Source organism: Arachis ipaensis, chromosome B03 (genome assembly GCF_000816755.2).
Source record: "Arachis ipaensis cultivar K30076 chromosome B03, Araip1.1, whole genome shotgun sequence".
NCBI lineage: Eukaryota > Viridiplantae > Streptophyta > Magnoliopsida > Fabales > Fabaceae > Arachis > Arachis ipaensis.
The window spans coordinates 28,969,094-28,982,941 of record NC_029787.2 but is presented as its reverse complement, the minus strand read 5'-3'; positions in this window follow the sequence as shown (position 1 = coordinate 28,982,941).

Below are 13,848 nucleotides of genomic sequence, written 5' to 3'. Positions count from 1 at the left end.
TCTATGCTACTCATGCCTTTGCCTGCATGCCAATAAACCTCTTGCATTTCATTGTCCTACATGCACTTGCTATATTTCCATTGATGAACTTTTCACATGTAATCCGGACAATGTGTTAACGTCGTTCTTCTTTATTGTGCATTGATTATCACTTACATCACCCTCTTCCTTGCTTCACCCCTTTAAATTTAATTTACTTTCTCTTCCCTTTTTCAGGATGGCCACCAAGAAAGAAAAGGAGAAAGCTACCCCCAAACAACCAGCAAGAAGAGGTACAAAAAGAGCATTAGTGGCAGAACCCTCTTCAACTGCGGTAAAGCCCTCAACAAAGAAGATTAAGAGGATCATAAAGGTTGATGATAAAGAAAAAGCCTTCCCAGCAAAGGACACTGCGCGATTCCCCAATCGCTACTGTGAGCAGATGTTTCCCATCTTGGCTGAAAGGAGTTACAACAACGAATACCTTCTTCTCCTCCCACCCAATATTGCTACCTTTGTTGAGCCGCAAATTGCCCGAAGACAATGGGGTTTCCTACAGAGACAGCCAAAGCAGGTCAATCTTTCTTGGGTAGTCGAGTTCTACTCCAACTTCCACCTGCCAACCCTGCAGTCTGTCTATGTCCGTCAAAAGCAAGTCCCCATTACTAAAGAAGCCATTCAAAAAGCTCTAGGTCTTCCCCCTGTTTCGAAAGGATTGGACGCCTTTTAAGAAGCCGCACTCAAGCGCCAGCTGTACCAATTTGACTGGGACGTCGTTCTCAGAGTTATCGCACTACCTGGCAGCAGATGGATCTACAGATACCATCGTACCCGCCCTAAGGGAATTTCGGCTTCAGCACTTACCTTGGAGGCTCGCGTATGGGCACAGATTATGTCCCATTACGTCTTTTCGAGCACTCACAAGTCCTCCTTCACTGCGGACATGGCCGTTCTACTATGGTGCATCCTTACAGACCAACCTCTGAATCTACCAAGACATATCCGGAATGCCATGGGACACGTACAAATCGCGGACAACTTACCTTTTCCAGCCCTGGTCTCAGATCTTATCTCAGCAGCCAGAGTCTCCTACAGAGCTGGGGACACCAAAGCCATGCTTCTACGGGATGATCAGTATGTCCCCAACGGGAAGTACCTTCGACTTCCAGCAGCCACTATTAGCCAGCCTACTGAACCAGTTGAAAGATATTCCTTCTTCAACACCACAGGCACCTACAACAGCCCAACTGCTCCATCAGATACTTGAAAAGTTAGATCGGCAAGAACAGAAAGCTAAGATGTGAGAGCGCCGTAACAAGCGCCGATTCACATACCTCAAAGAGCTTATCCTGGGAAAATTCAAGGACTCAGACACCCCAGACTCCACTTCTTTTACCAGCACAGGGAGCCATGATGGTCCCGACTGTCGAGATACTGCTACCAGCCCACCTTTGTTCTTGACAGATGGCACCGAGGATGGTGCAAAGCCTTAAGTGTGGGGAGGTCAGTCAGTACCTAACTTCCGGAGGTAATTTCTCTTCCCTAGCACCAATAAATTAGGATATTTAGTTAGATTTTTCTTTTATAGAATAGGATAAATTGTATAGTAATAGATTAGTTGCATGCATGTTCTGCTTGATTGAAAAGACAATAAGTTTCTTCTAAGACCCTATCTTTGGAACAAAATTTCACTAATTTTAATTAAAACTTTTATGTTAAATTTGCTTAAAGTTGTATTTGGAACATGATTTTTGAGCTAAAGAACACACAATGTGTGAGATTTGAGCCTTTATGAATGGTTACATTATTTAACCATAATTATTTTATTCTTGTGTGTTTACTTCTCTATGATTGTAATCTATATTTTGTTTCATCCTATATGTCCAATGTTTAGTATATTTATATGTTTGCATATAATTGAGGCCATTATTTGTTTAGCTCACTTATCCAAATAAAGCCTACCCTTTCAATTACCTTTGTTAGCCACTTTGAGCCTGTAAATCCCATTTGTTATATATTTTATCACATTACTAGCCTTAAGCGGAAAAACAATTATATATCCCAAATTGAATCTTTGGTTAGCTTAAGATAGAATTGTGTGTGTTATTTAAGTATGGGAAATTGTGGAAGCAAAAGACAATAAGGGAATGTGTTATGATAATATAATGGGAATTTGGATACCTACTCATGTGAAACTATAAGAATTAAAACTCTATGTGCATTGATAAGCTATGTTTATGTTTGTGTTTATGTTGAAAAAAAAATTCAAAAATACTCAATAAATAAATAAGGGGACAAAATTATCCCAATGCTGAATCAAGCATTCAAATATCAATGCATGTATGATAAAATTAAAACAAAAGGTTGAAACATGAGTATGGATGCGAAAGAGATTTCTGGGTAGCTAGGTATGAATTCTAAAGTTATATAGAATATATATAGCTTATGTTAAAGCTTGGGTTAATTAAAGATTCAATTTATAAGCTTACTTAGCCATATATGTATCCTTACCCTTACCTTGGCCCCATTACAACCTTGAAAAGACCTCATGATGTTTGCATTGGTATATTAAATGTTGTTGATTGGTTAGGAGAAGAACAAAAAAACTAGAGAGCATGATTAGAGAAGGATAGAGTGATGACCCTATACACTAGAGAGACTAGAGTGTACATACATCATCAGTGAGGGTTCCATGCTTGAAATATTATATTCCCTGCTTTCATGAGCTATCTTCTTGCATTTTTATTTGTTCTTACTATATAAGAATTGAGTTAGTGGAATTTGATTTGTAATTGTTTTGAAGAGCTTACTTACTTTTGATCAAGTGGACAAAAATCATATAGTTGCATTCATATATATAGGTTGCATTGCATTTCATAGGTTTTACATGTTCTTACTCATTCATTTTATCTCCTTCAACTAAGCATGAGGACATGCTAATGTTTAAGTGTGGGGAGGTTGATAAACTACTATTTTATGGTTTATATTGTGTTTAATTGTGTGGTTTTATCATGATCTTTACCCACTTATTCATTAAATAAGCATGCATTTATAATTCCTTCCTAAAATTATTGCATGATTGAAAACTTACTTTCTAGAGACTTTTAATTATGTATTTTATTTTTCCTTTATTCCATTCGATGCCGTGATCTGTGTGTTAAGTGTTTCAGGCTTTATAGGGCATGAATGAGTTAGAGATTGGAAAGGAAGCTTGCAAAAATAGAAGGAACACAAGAAATTGAGGAGATAACCAGCGAGAAGCAACGCGGCCGCATGGATGACGCGACCGCATGGAAGAGAGGAAATCGCAATGACGCGACCGCATGGATGACGCGGCCGCGCGAATTGGAAACTGCACAAGTGACGCGAAAGCATGGACGACGCACTTGCGTGGCAAAGCGAAACGCCGAATGACGCATCCGCCTGAATGACGCGTCCGCGTGACATGCGCGATCTGCATAATTTGCAGAATCGCTGGGGGCAATTTTGGGCCTTATTTTGACCCAATTTTCGGCCCAGAAAAGCAGACTAGAGCCACAGAACATGCAGAAACCAAAAACAACATTCATTCCGCATAGTTTTAGTTTTTCAGATCTAGTTTTACTCCTCCTCTAAGTTTTCTCTCTACACATTCATAGTTTTCAGGATTCGTTATTTTTCATTGTTTTTGCATTGGGATATTGAGAAGAGTTATTGCCTCATCAAGACTTCGACATTCTAGTTCGTTCTCTTTACTTGTCTCTTACTCTTCCATGTTCCTTAATTTACTTAACTTTACTATTGGATTATTTTAACATTTATTAATACAAGAATTATTTTTATTTTCAATTAATCTTTTGATCATTATTTATCATGTCTTTCTTTAATTCCCTTTCTCTTGTTATAAATTTTATATTTACAATGAGCGAGTAGTTCCCTAACTTGATGGGGAGTTGATTGAAAGGAACCATTGAGTTAGGATACTCAAGAGAAAGATTGCAATTGGGTTTATTGTTGGATTGCTCTCTAGTCACTAACACCAATCTTCTCAAGAGCATATTAGAACTTGTGGATAGAAACAGCATTCCAACTTGTTTGACTTTCCCTTACTTAGTGAGGGACAACTAAACATAATAACCCTCAATTGTCAATTAATCTTGAGAGTACTCCAACAAGAATAGGGCTTCCAGCTAATCAACTCCCAGTCAAGGCTTTTATTTAAATTTATATAAATTCTCTAATTTAATTTTCTTCCATTCAACTCAAACCTTTTTGAAAACATCTGATTAATAAAATAGCACACTTTTCTGCAACTCATTGGGAGACGACCTGGGATTCATACTCCCAGTATTTTAATTTTAATTTCTGTGACACCCTTCTAAATTGATAAGCGAATTTCTAGTTGGTTGAGAACTATACTTGCAACGCATATTTTATAATCATTCTTAACTCGCCAATTTCCGCTCGCATCACCTAACCTGAAAACGATGCCGGCGACGTGGTTCAACTCGTCGAGCTTCTCGGCGAGGGCAAGGTCGAGGATATAGGAATGGTCGGAGGAAACGAGGCTCCTAACAGCTTCAGAGGTCAAGATCTCATTCTGAGCCTCGAAATCTTAGAATCCAAAAGGAATTTGTGAAGGTGAACCGTTTTGGACATGACATTGGCTACTTCAAAAGAAAGAATGCCAATGGTTAAACTATCATTTTTCTTGATGATGCTGCTATGTTGCTGCTGCTTCCTCTTTCCCGAAGAAGTTTCTAGAAGAAGGGCGTGCTTCAGATTGGAACTGACTTGGTTATCCAACTTCACAAACCAAGCCTCTGCAATCAGGTTCCTATGAGTCAACATCACTCCCTTCACCTTCCCTGTGGTTTCTGAAGAGTAAAGAATAGCTACCACGTCAGACTGACTCACCTCCACTTGTTCGAGTTTGGCGCCGGGTCGACTCGCTATCATGAGCGATTCGAACTCGGGCGAGTCAATGAGGACGGTTCCATGACGGAACTCATCGGGAAGGTTGTTAGCCACTGATGAAGTGGCGAATGCGATGGTAGGTTTGCTAAGGTGGATGATGCGCGTGAGATCAGAGCGCGTGGCAAGTGGATTTGCCGGCAAAACAACGATGTCGAGGGAGAGGAGCAGGAAGTAAAGGATAGGAACGTGGAGAGAAGTTTGGAGAGAGGACCAAAGTGGTGTCATTTTTGGAAAGTGTGAAGAGGGATGTAAGGTTGGCAGCTAGGGTTTCTGAACGGCGGATGAAATCAGCATAGGAGAGGTGGCGGCCAGTAGCAGAGTCGATGAGAGCGGCGACGGAGTCGGACCAAGGTGAGTTGCGACAGAGAGAGAACATATGATGGCCGCAAGGACTAATTTGTCCATTAAAAATTTGTTCTCCATCCACATTAGCAACCAAAATAGACACCTGACACTCTACCCTTCCAGTCAGCATGTTCTGTTGCCGTTTTGAACCCCAACTCGACGGAAGGGTCTAATGTCACGCGTTTTATAAGGTGTGGGATTTAAATGTATTTTTAAATTTTAAGGGACAAAAATGTCCATATTTAAAAAGGTCAGGGACCTATTTGTCTTTTACTCCTGTTTTTATTTTTTTCTCATGCAATACCAGATAGACTTAAGCAGGTACTGCCGGCTAAATTACCTATACGCATTTTTATGTAATTTTTCGCAGAAATTTATATTTTCTCACTCAGAAAAATTTATTGAATTCAAATCTCACTGTTAAATTTTTAAATTAAGATGTCTAATTTTTCGAACCTATTCCAGACAATTAAATTATTATTTTATATTATCTAAACGGTCGATTTTAATTGTTGTTCTTACATAGGTTATCATTCTCATGAGAATTAAAAGACTAAGTAACAATGATTAGTTGATCATTCCAATTAGACAAATCAAAAACAAAGAAGTAGAAAATTCATATGTATAAACAGAGGCAAAACAAATAGCAAAATAGTGAATAAAAACAATGATGATGAGAATGTTAAGGTTTCAGAGATGTTTACTCTCTAGGATAATAATCCATGTGTTCATTTATTTGAGGCATGCAAAGATCAATCATAACAAAATCATATATAATTAAATTTCAATTCCTTGACAACCTAATTTTTTCTTAATTAACTAATCGCCAATTTCTTGGTCAACTAATTCCTTTTGCACCCCACTTTTCTTGGTTCTTGCCTAAAATTTTTCACAATTTTCTACATACCAAAGCTTAAAGTAACTCCAAAAATATTGATTAATGCATAAAAGTTTCAATTAAAATAAGAAAATCACTAACTTCATTTAAAGAAATAATAAAGAAAAAACTAAAGATGCTCATGCATCAATCAGCACAAATTATCTTCACACTCTTCCTTTATCTTTCTCTAAGTGTAATTTAATCTCTCAGCCATCAAACCTCATCAATTTTTCTCAATACCTCACATCACAACATCCCAAAAGTTCATCAAAATACTTTGGTCTGGGTTATTCCCACATGGCCGAACCATAATCTCAAAAAAATAACAATATATCAACAAAATTCAATATAATTTCAATCAATCTGAAACAATGATCAATGAACCAACATTCACTTATTAAAATCATATTTAATCAGTACAAAATTATCAAACCCTACCTCCATACAAGAATTACAACACTCGAAGCTCCAGAGAAAGCTTTTGAATGAGAAATTGAAGAAGAAAACATTGAAAATCGATTACTCTTTCTAATGCACCATTCTGCCGAACCATCAAGGGAGGGAGAAAACTTCATCGATTTTTTTCCGAACAAAAGTGACATCAGCATGAAGAGAAAGAATATATGAATACTCTAATCGGTTTGAATTTTGGAACTACAAATCTCAAAAAATCGAACTCAAAAGGAGGTTGGCCATGGAAGTTTTTTCTCTCTCTCCCAGTTCTTTCTTTTCTTTTTTCCAAATGGTTCAGTCATGCATGAAGAGAGAATGATGATTAGTGATGATTAAAGATGATTATGTGTCATGGGTGGGGTATGTGTCATGCATTATGGGTGGCGATTCAAATTATAAATATCTTAAAAGGATAATTACGAAAGTAAATATATTAAAACACAAGTAATAGTACATATGGAGATAAATATATATAAGTTACTAATATAAATGATATTAGTAATATAATGATTATAAGAAATAAAAATATACGATGAAGCATTAGCAACTCTAAGTTCATCAAAGCATATTGATATTTACTTATATCGGCGGATATCGAACCCGATAATAATATTATTATAAAAAATCTATTTTAATTATAGCATGTAAAATAAAATAATAACATAATAATAATATTACATTATTATTTTTTTTTTTGAAATTCAAAATTGGCTCATCGAAATAAAACTAATTACCGAAAAACAAATTCTCGAAAAACAGCGTGTCGATATAAAAACTTAGGGCGTTACAGTAAGTATCCTTCTACTGTCTTTACCATGTAAAATTCAAAAGGATGTATTTCTTAAGACTATCAAAAATGTGGTATTTTCAGATACTCTAACAACATTTCTTGTTGAGTTAACTTACGATAGCGTAAGTTGTCAGGCGAGAAAAGCTACTATTGCCAATTTTTATGGAACACCTACTGCCAATTGCATCGAGAAATATATTGACTGCCTCGGTGTCTATCATCTTGGCAGAATTAGCGTCCCTTTTATGACAAATATGTAGTAAATCTGTAACAACCTATATTTTTTAAACTTCCATTATATAATATTTACGATTTATTTTATTAACCTGAATTTATTATCTTTAGAGGACTATTTCATTAAAAGTAATTACATTAATTTTATGATTGTTAAAGTTTAAATTAGTTATGATTTATTCTATTAGTTTAAACTATTTATTAGAAACTATTTTAATAGGCAAAATTAAATTAATTTTTATAATTATTATGGCAAAATACTATAATAAGCCAACATCAATCCAAATTTACCTATATGAGCCAAAATGAAAATCGATACAGCAATGAGCCAGATCATATTTTTATGTAATTCGAACCAGGCTAGTTCGAACTTCATCTTCAAATAAATCGAACCAGAGCAGTTTGAATTTCAAAGAAAAAATTGAAAGTAAATCGAACCAGCCTGGTTCGAACTAGGAATGCAAGTAATTCGAACCACGCCAGTTCGAATTATGGGTAAATGAGGTCATCATGTAATTCGAACCACCCTGGTTCGAATTACTAGTGATTGGGCTATATAAGGAGTTCGAATCAGCCTCATTCGAACCATTCTCACCTTCCCCTGCCCCACCAAATCTCAGAGAAAACGACCCAGATTCTCTCCGAGAAAGACCTGAACGGAATACTCTGCTCATGGGGGACGATCCGGCACGGTTATATCGCTTGGACGGAGTCGCCCATATAGCTGGGGTCATCAACGAAGAGGTTAGTACGGAAATAACTTTGTTTTACCGGTACATGTGAGTTAGTGGTTTGGCATGCGAGTTAGATGTTAGTTTAGTTGGTGGTTTATTTTAGTGGTTTATGTTAGTGATTTCTGTTAATGGTTTATGTTAGTGATTTTTGTTAGTGGTTTATGTTGGTGGTTTATCTTAGTGCCCTGAAACACCCTCTTGCCTCATGGCATCCAGGTCCAAAGCGGAGAAATGTGGTGGATACTGCTGTGTGCCAGAACTAGAACCACCGACCGCCAATGCAGGCTCAGTTCCGCCAACCTCGTCGCCGCTGTCATCCTCAATCATATCCGGCTCGACGTCGTCCTCCTCTACATCACCCAAGACTCCGTCTCCGACGCCAACCGGTGCAACTCCCTCTAAAGCGTGCGGCAGAATATCAACTGATCCTACCACATCGCCTACTCCATCATTGAGATCAACAGCAAAAGACGGGGACGCTACTGGTTGGACCGCTGGCTCGTACACAGGGACGGACGAAGAAGCAACGGCAGGCCTGGAACTAGAACCGGCTGCCGCGGCTTCAGTGGTGGCATTCCGGTTCGAACCCCCTGAGCTGGACACCACATCAACCAGCTTTGCCAACAACTCTGGTGTCCTCACCTCAGGAAACTGCCTCCGACATAGAAATATGACTTGCAGGTCCTCATCACTACCAATCGTGAAGCAATCATACTTCACGGTATCCTGCAAGACAGTGATTGGAATGCGATAAAAAAACTTCTTCACTTATCAGCACAGATCTAACAAGCTCATCATAGCTCGTCGTTGGTTTCACAACAATACAGAGAGGATCCTTATCTGTAAACTTCACACCGGAGCGAGTTCTCCTCTTAATGGATCCTCTGTGGTGAACCAAAACCCCAAAACTCTCCTCACTAGCCATCTAACACCCTTTAATGAGAGCAACTCACGTTTACAACCATATATATACTACACTGTCTAACCCTAAATCGAACCGGACTGGTTCGAATTGGTTTTGTGTAATTCGAACCAGCTTGGTTCGAATTACTTCGTGCAGCGTCTCCCCATATAATTCGAACCAGCCTGGTTCGAATTATGTGCTGCAGTTTCTTCCTTAGTAATTCGAACCACCCTGGTTCGATTTACTTAAAGCGACGTCTCTCTTAGTAATTCGAACCACACTGGTTCGAATTATTAATGAATTGAGTTCGAACCATGCTGGTTCGAATTATATAAATATAGGCTTTGGCTCATTGCTGAAACAAATTTCACTTTGGCTCATTTAGGTAATTTGCAACTTCCCTTGGTTTATTCTAGTTTTTTGCCCTAATTATTATTATCATTTGAGTTTAGATTAATTAAGATTATCACATAATTTTGTTATAATAAGATATTTTATATAATTAAAATTATACTTTTAGTAATCTATTAATAATGAATATTTTATAATTTAATTTGGGTAATTAATATTTCAAGTTCAAAATCTGTCGGTATGAGTAAATATCGGTACTCTCTGATAGATTTTGCTTTGCTAATGTTTCATCATATATCTTTTATTCTTATAATCATTATGTTACTAATATCATTTATATTAGTAACTCATATATATTTATCTCCATATATATTATTTGAGTTTTAATATATCTATCTTTCATAATTATCCGTTTAAGATATTTATAACTTGAATCGCTGACTCGGTAATCTCGAACCACGACACTTGTCTCCTAATATGATACTTGCCCCCCTAATAAAATACATCATCATCATCATCTAATCTCTCTTCTTTCATCACCGAACCTTGAAGAGAAAAGAGAGAGAACCGTGAGAGAAAAACCATGGAAACATAAACCTTTTGAGCCTGATTTCTTAAGCTCCATAAATCTAATAAAAAATATAAATCGATTAAATTGTTCATCTATTCTTCCTCTTCACAACGATACCACTTTCCATGGAGAGAAATCAATGGTAACACTGCTGATCTTTTATGCATAGTTCGGCCAAGTGGAAGTAAAGTGGTGTAGTTGATTTTTTACGTTTTCTTCTTCAATTTCTTGATCAGAAACCTACCCTGGTGCTTCGGTTTTGCTAATTTTCATATGAAGTTAGGATTTGATAATTTTGTAATAATTAAATATGTTCTTGATGTGTAATTATTGGTTTGATGATTATTACTTGAAATTGAATGAGTTTATGCTTGATTCTTGTTGAAATTTTGATGATTTATGAACTTGATGGTTCAACTACCAAGAACAGTCCTTGACCAATTGTTGTTGATAAATTTGGGTCTGGTATTAAGTCTGATCTTGATGAAAAATTGATAAGATTTGGTGGTTGGAAGGTTAAGGTGAACTCTGTGAAAAATCGGTAATTGAAAAGCTCAAAATTTGACTAAAAATCAAATAAAAAATTAAAAAAAAAATTAAAACAAGGTTAGTAATATTTCCTAAAAGTTTTAGAAAGACAAAGTTAAGTTAAGAATCTTTGATTCTCTTTTCATAAGACACTTAGGAAAAAGTAAGAAAAGAATGCGAAGATAATTTTTATTGTTGAAATGTAAGATAGTAGAAGAGAACGATAAGAAATAAAAGAAAAAGAATCTAAAAAAACTTCTGCCACAAAAAAAATAAGCAGAAATATTGTTTAATGCTGAAAACGAGCAGAGAATGAGAATGGCTAAGACTAACTGAGAACTAGAAACTGAGAAAGGTATAGGGATTAGTAAACGAGAACTAAATGATTGAAGGTTTGTCTGGCAAGGGCAAGGATTTTGTCTCGCTTGCCCAGTGCACGTGCTGATTTATTCTTGAACTCGGAAAAGCCCTCGAACTGATTGATTGTTGAACTCGGGAATGCCTACTTACTATTGATTTTTGTTTTTTGTTGTGCGTATATTATGGCGTCTAGGTTTGTGACGATTGCTGGTGGTCATGTCCTAATGGTGTTCTTAACCATATTGGCACATATGCACGTATAGTACGTAATGCGAAGCCATATCTAGGACTTGTTCCCAGGTAATGTCAGGTTGTGGGATGTAAACCGACACATGAGCTCATGGCCTGCATAGAATAGACATGGATCATACTTGTTTGCGCATATTTCTCTGTGATGTGTTTTTTGTGTATACGTGTGGATGCTTTGTATGTATTTTATGATTGTTTGACTTTTGTGTTCTTTATTTGTTAAGTTGAATGTATTCTGTTGCTTGTTGATGTTGGCTAATAATGGTAAAATGAACTTAACTTCTAATCCCAACCCTACTAAGGACTCCTCAGTTCTTACCCCTTCCCCCCCCCTTTTCCAACTCTTTCAGCTACAAGTGTGAAGGCTTATTGTGAAGCTATGGAAGCATAGAAGAATTTGTTTGCGAGTTGAGTTGTTACTAGAATTTATTTTCCCCTCGCCTTGTTAGTTGAAGATTTTATTTCAGAGAAGTGGGCTTGTATTTGTTGTTCATTGAATAACTATGATTTATTACTAGTAATTATGTGATTATTATTGCTTGGAAGCCTTTGTTGAATGGTTATTAATGAATAAAAACATAAATATACTAGCTTTTTTTCTAAAACTAGAACGTGGTATTGATATAAAGGCTCAATATTAAGTAGTTAATAGTAGATAAGTGTATGTAATGTTCTTTCTAGTAGAAATACCATGACTTAAACAAGGTATTTTGCTGGAAGGGACGTTACAAAATCCATAGACTCTTAATAACTTCCTCTCCTTCATGATCATGTGGTCCATACTCTATGCCACAAGGAAATGATTTTTCCTATGTTTTTCTTCAAAATCATAGTTCACTTGATAATGCATCTAGTAAAAAAAAGTACACTTTGGTAGTCCAATGCATTATCAGTGGATGTACCCGATTGAAAGGTAAATATTAAACAAAATTCTCTATATTTTTATTCAGATCACCTAAATGTACTAAGACTGTGTTCTATTCTCAAAGGTCCTATGTCGTTTGAAGTAGTACATATATAATAGGGTACAATTAAAAGGCTCAATTGTAAAGGACTACTTAGCTGAGAAGATTCTCATATTTTGTTCGTGATACCTAGATAACATGGAGGGTAAGATTAATCGATCAATGCATCGACTATGTGAAGTTATGCCTAATGAAAGGGCAACCATGGGCCCTGAGATACGAAAGGCAGTAAGAGCTGCTTCATTTTTAACTCTTACTCCAATCAGAAAAACTTAAAGCACATTGTGACATGTTAGTTAATTATTGCAAGGCTATAGACATTATTTTGGTGCAAGTGTGGTTGATTTTGCAGTTTATGAAATGTGCATATATAGTATTGAGAGCTTGACATTAATTCCTTATTATATACATAGTGATTTTAGGGTCATAATGATAGGAAGCCTGTAAAATAAAAAAAGGTCCCAATCTCATATAAGCAGTGTTGTGCACAAAAAATTTACTGAGTGGTTCAAGCATGTGGTGAATAGTTTTATACTTATTCATTTTGCATATTCAGTAGCACATTGTCATTGTCTGAATTACAACATCAACAGATTTAAATTTAGAACCACTAAGGATGGAAGAGATGAAAATCTAAAATAGTAAAGTTTATGTCACTTCTGAAACTAAAAGTTAAGAAACAAATATGACAATTATATTGTTGTTGGTGGTGTCTTTATTACGAAAAATTAGTAGATATCATTGAGATGAACTACAATAGCCAATTTATCACTGTCTTATTTAAAGGTCTTTGGATAGACATCACAATTGGTAGAGGCATAAAAGAAGATGTTTGGGTCTCACTAGTGTCAACTTCTATCATTTGATGCACTCTAGGGTCGTAGGGCCATCTTGTATATTATGTAGATGATAAAGTTGATAAGAGATGAAGTGTAATAATTCATATGAAGTCAAAAGATTTGTTTGGCATGAGTAAAGATCATGAACAATATGAAATCAATTTTTCTCCTCAACCAAATTTAAATAGATTGTCTAATATAGCATTGAAGGTTTAAAGTTGAATAGACATGACGACTTAGAGATAACACCGCAACTGATGCTCTCAATAATTACGACGAGGCTACAGGTTTATAAATATGTATAATCAAAGTTAGGTTTACAGTCTAGTAGTTATATTAATAAATATTTTTTTCACTGAACTTATTATATATTTTAGTACTAATATTTTTGTTATAGCTTAGGCAATTATGTCTGTGAGTAATTAAGGATAAGTACGATTTTGGTTCCTAAAGTTTTGTGCCAGAATCGAAATCGCCCCTCTTGTAATTTTGGATTTAAAATATCTTTAACATTTTTTTCGTATTAAAATCGTCCTTTTATTTTTTTTGGACAAAAATACCCTCACCACTACCAACATAATTACCTCCTTCACCACCACCACCACCAACTGCCACTCCACCACCATTATCAACATCATCATCACCATCAACACCCATTGCCACTCCACCACCACCACCAACGCCGCCGCCGTCCCCCTCCCCCTCCCCGC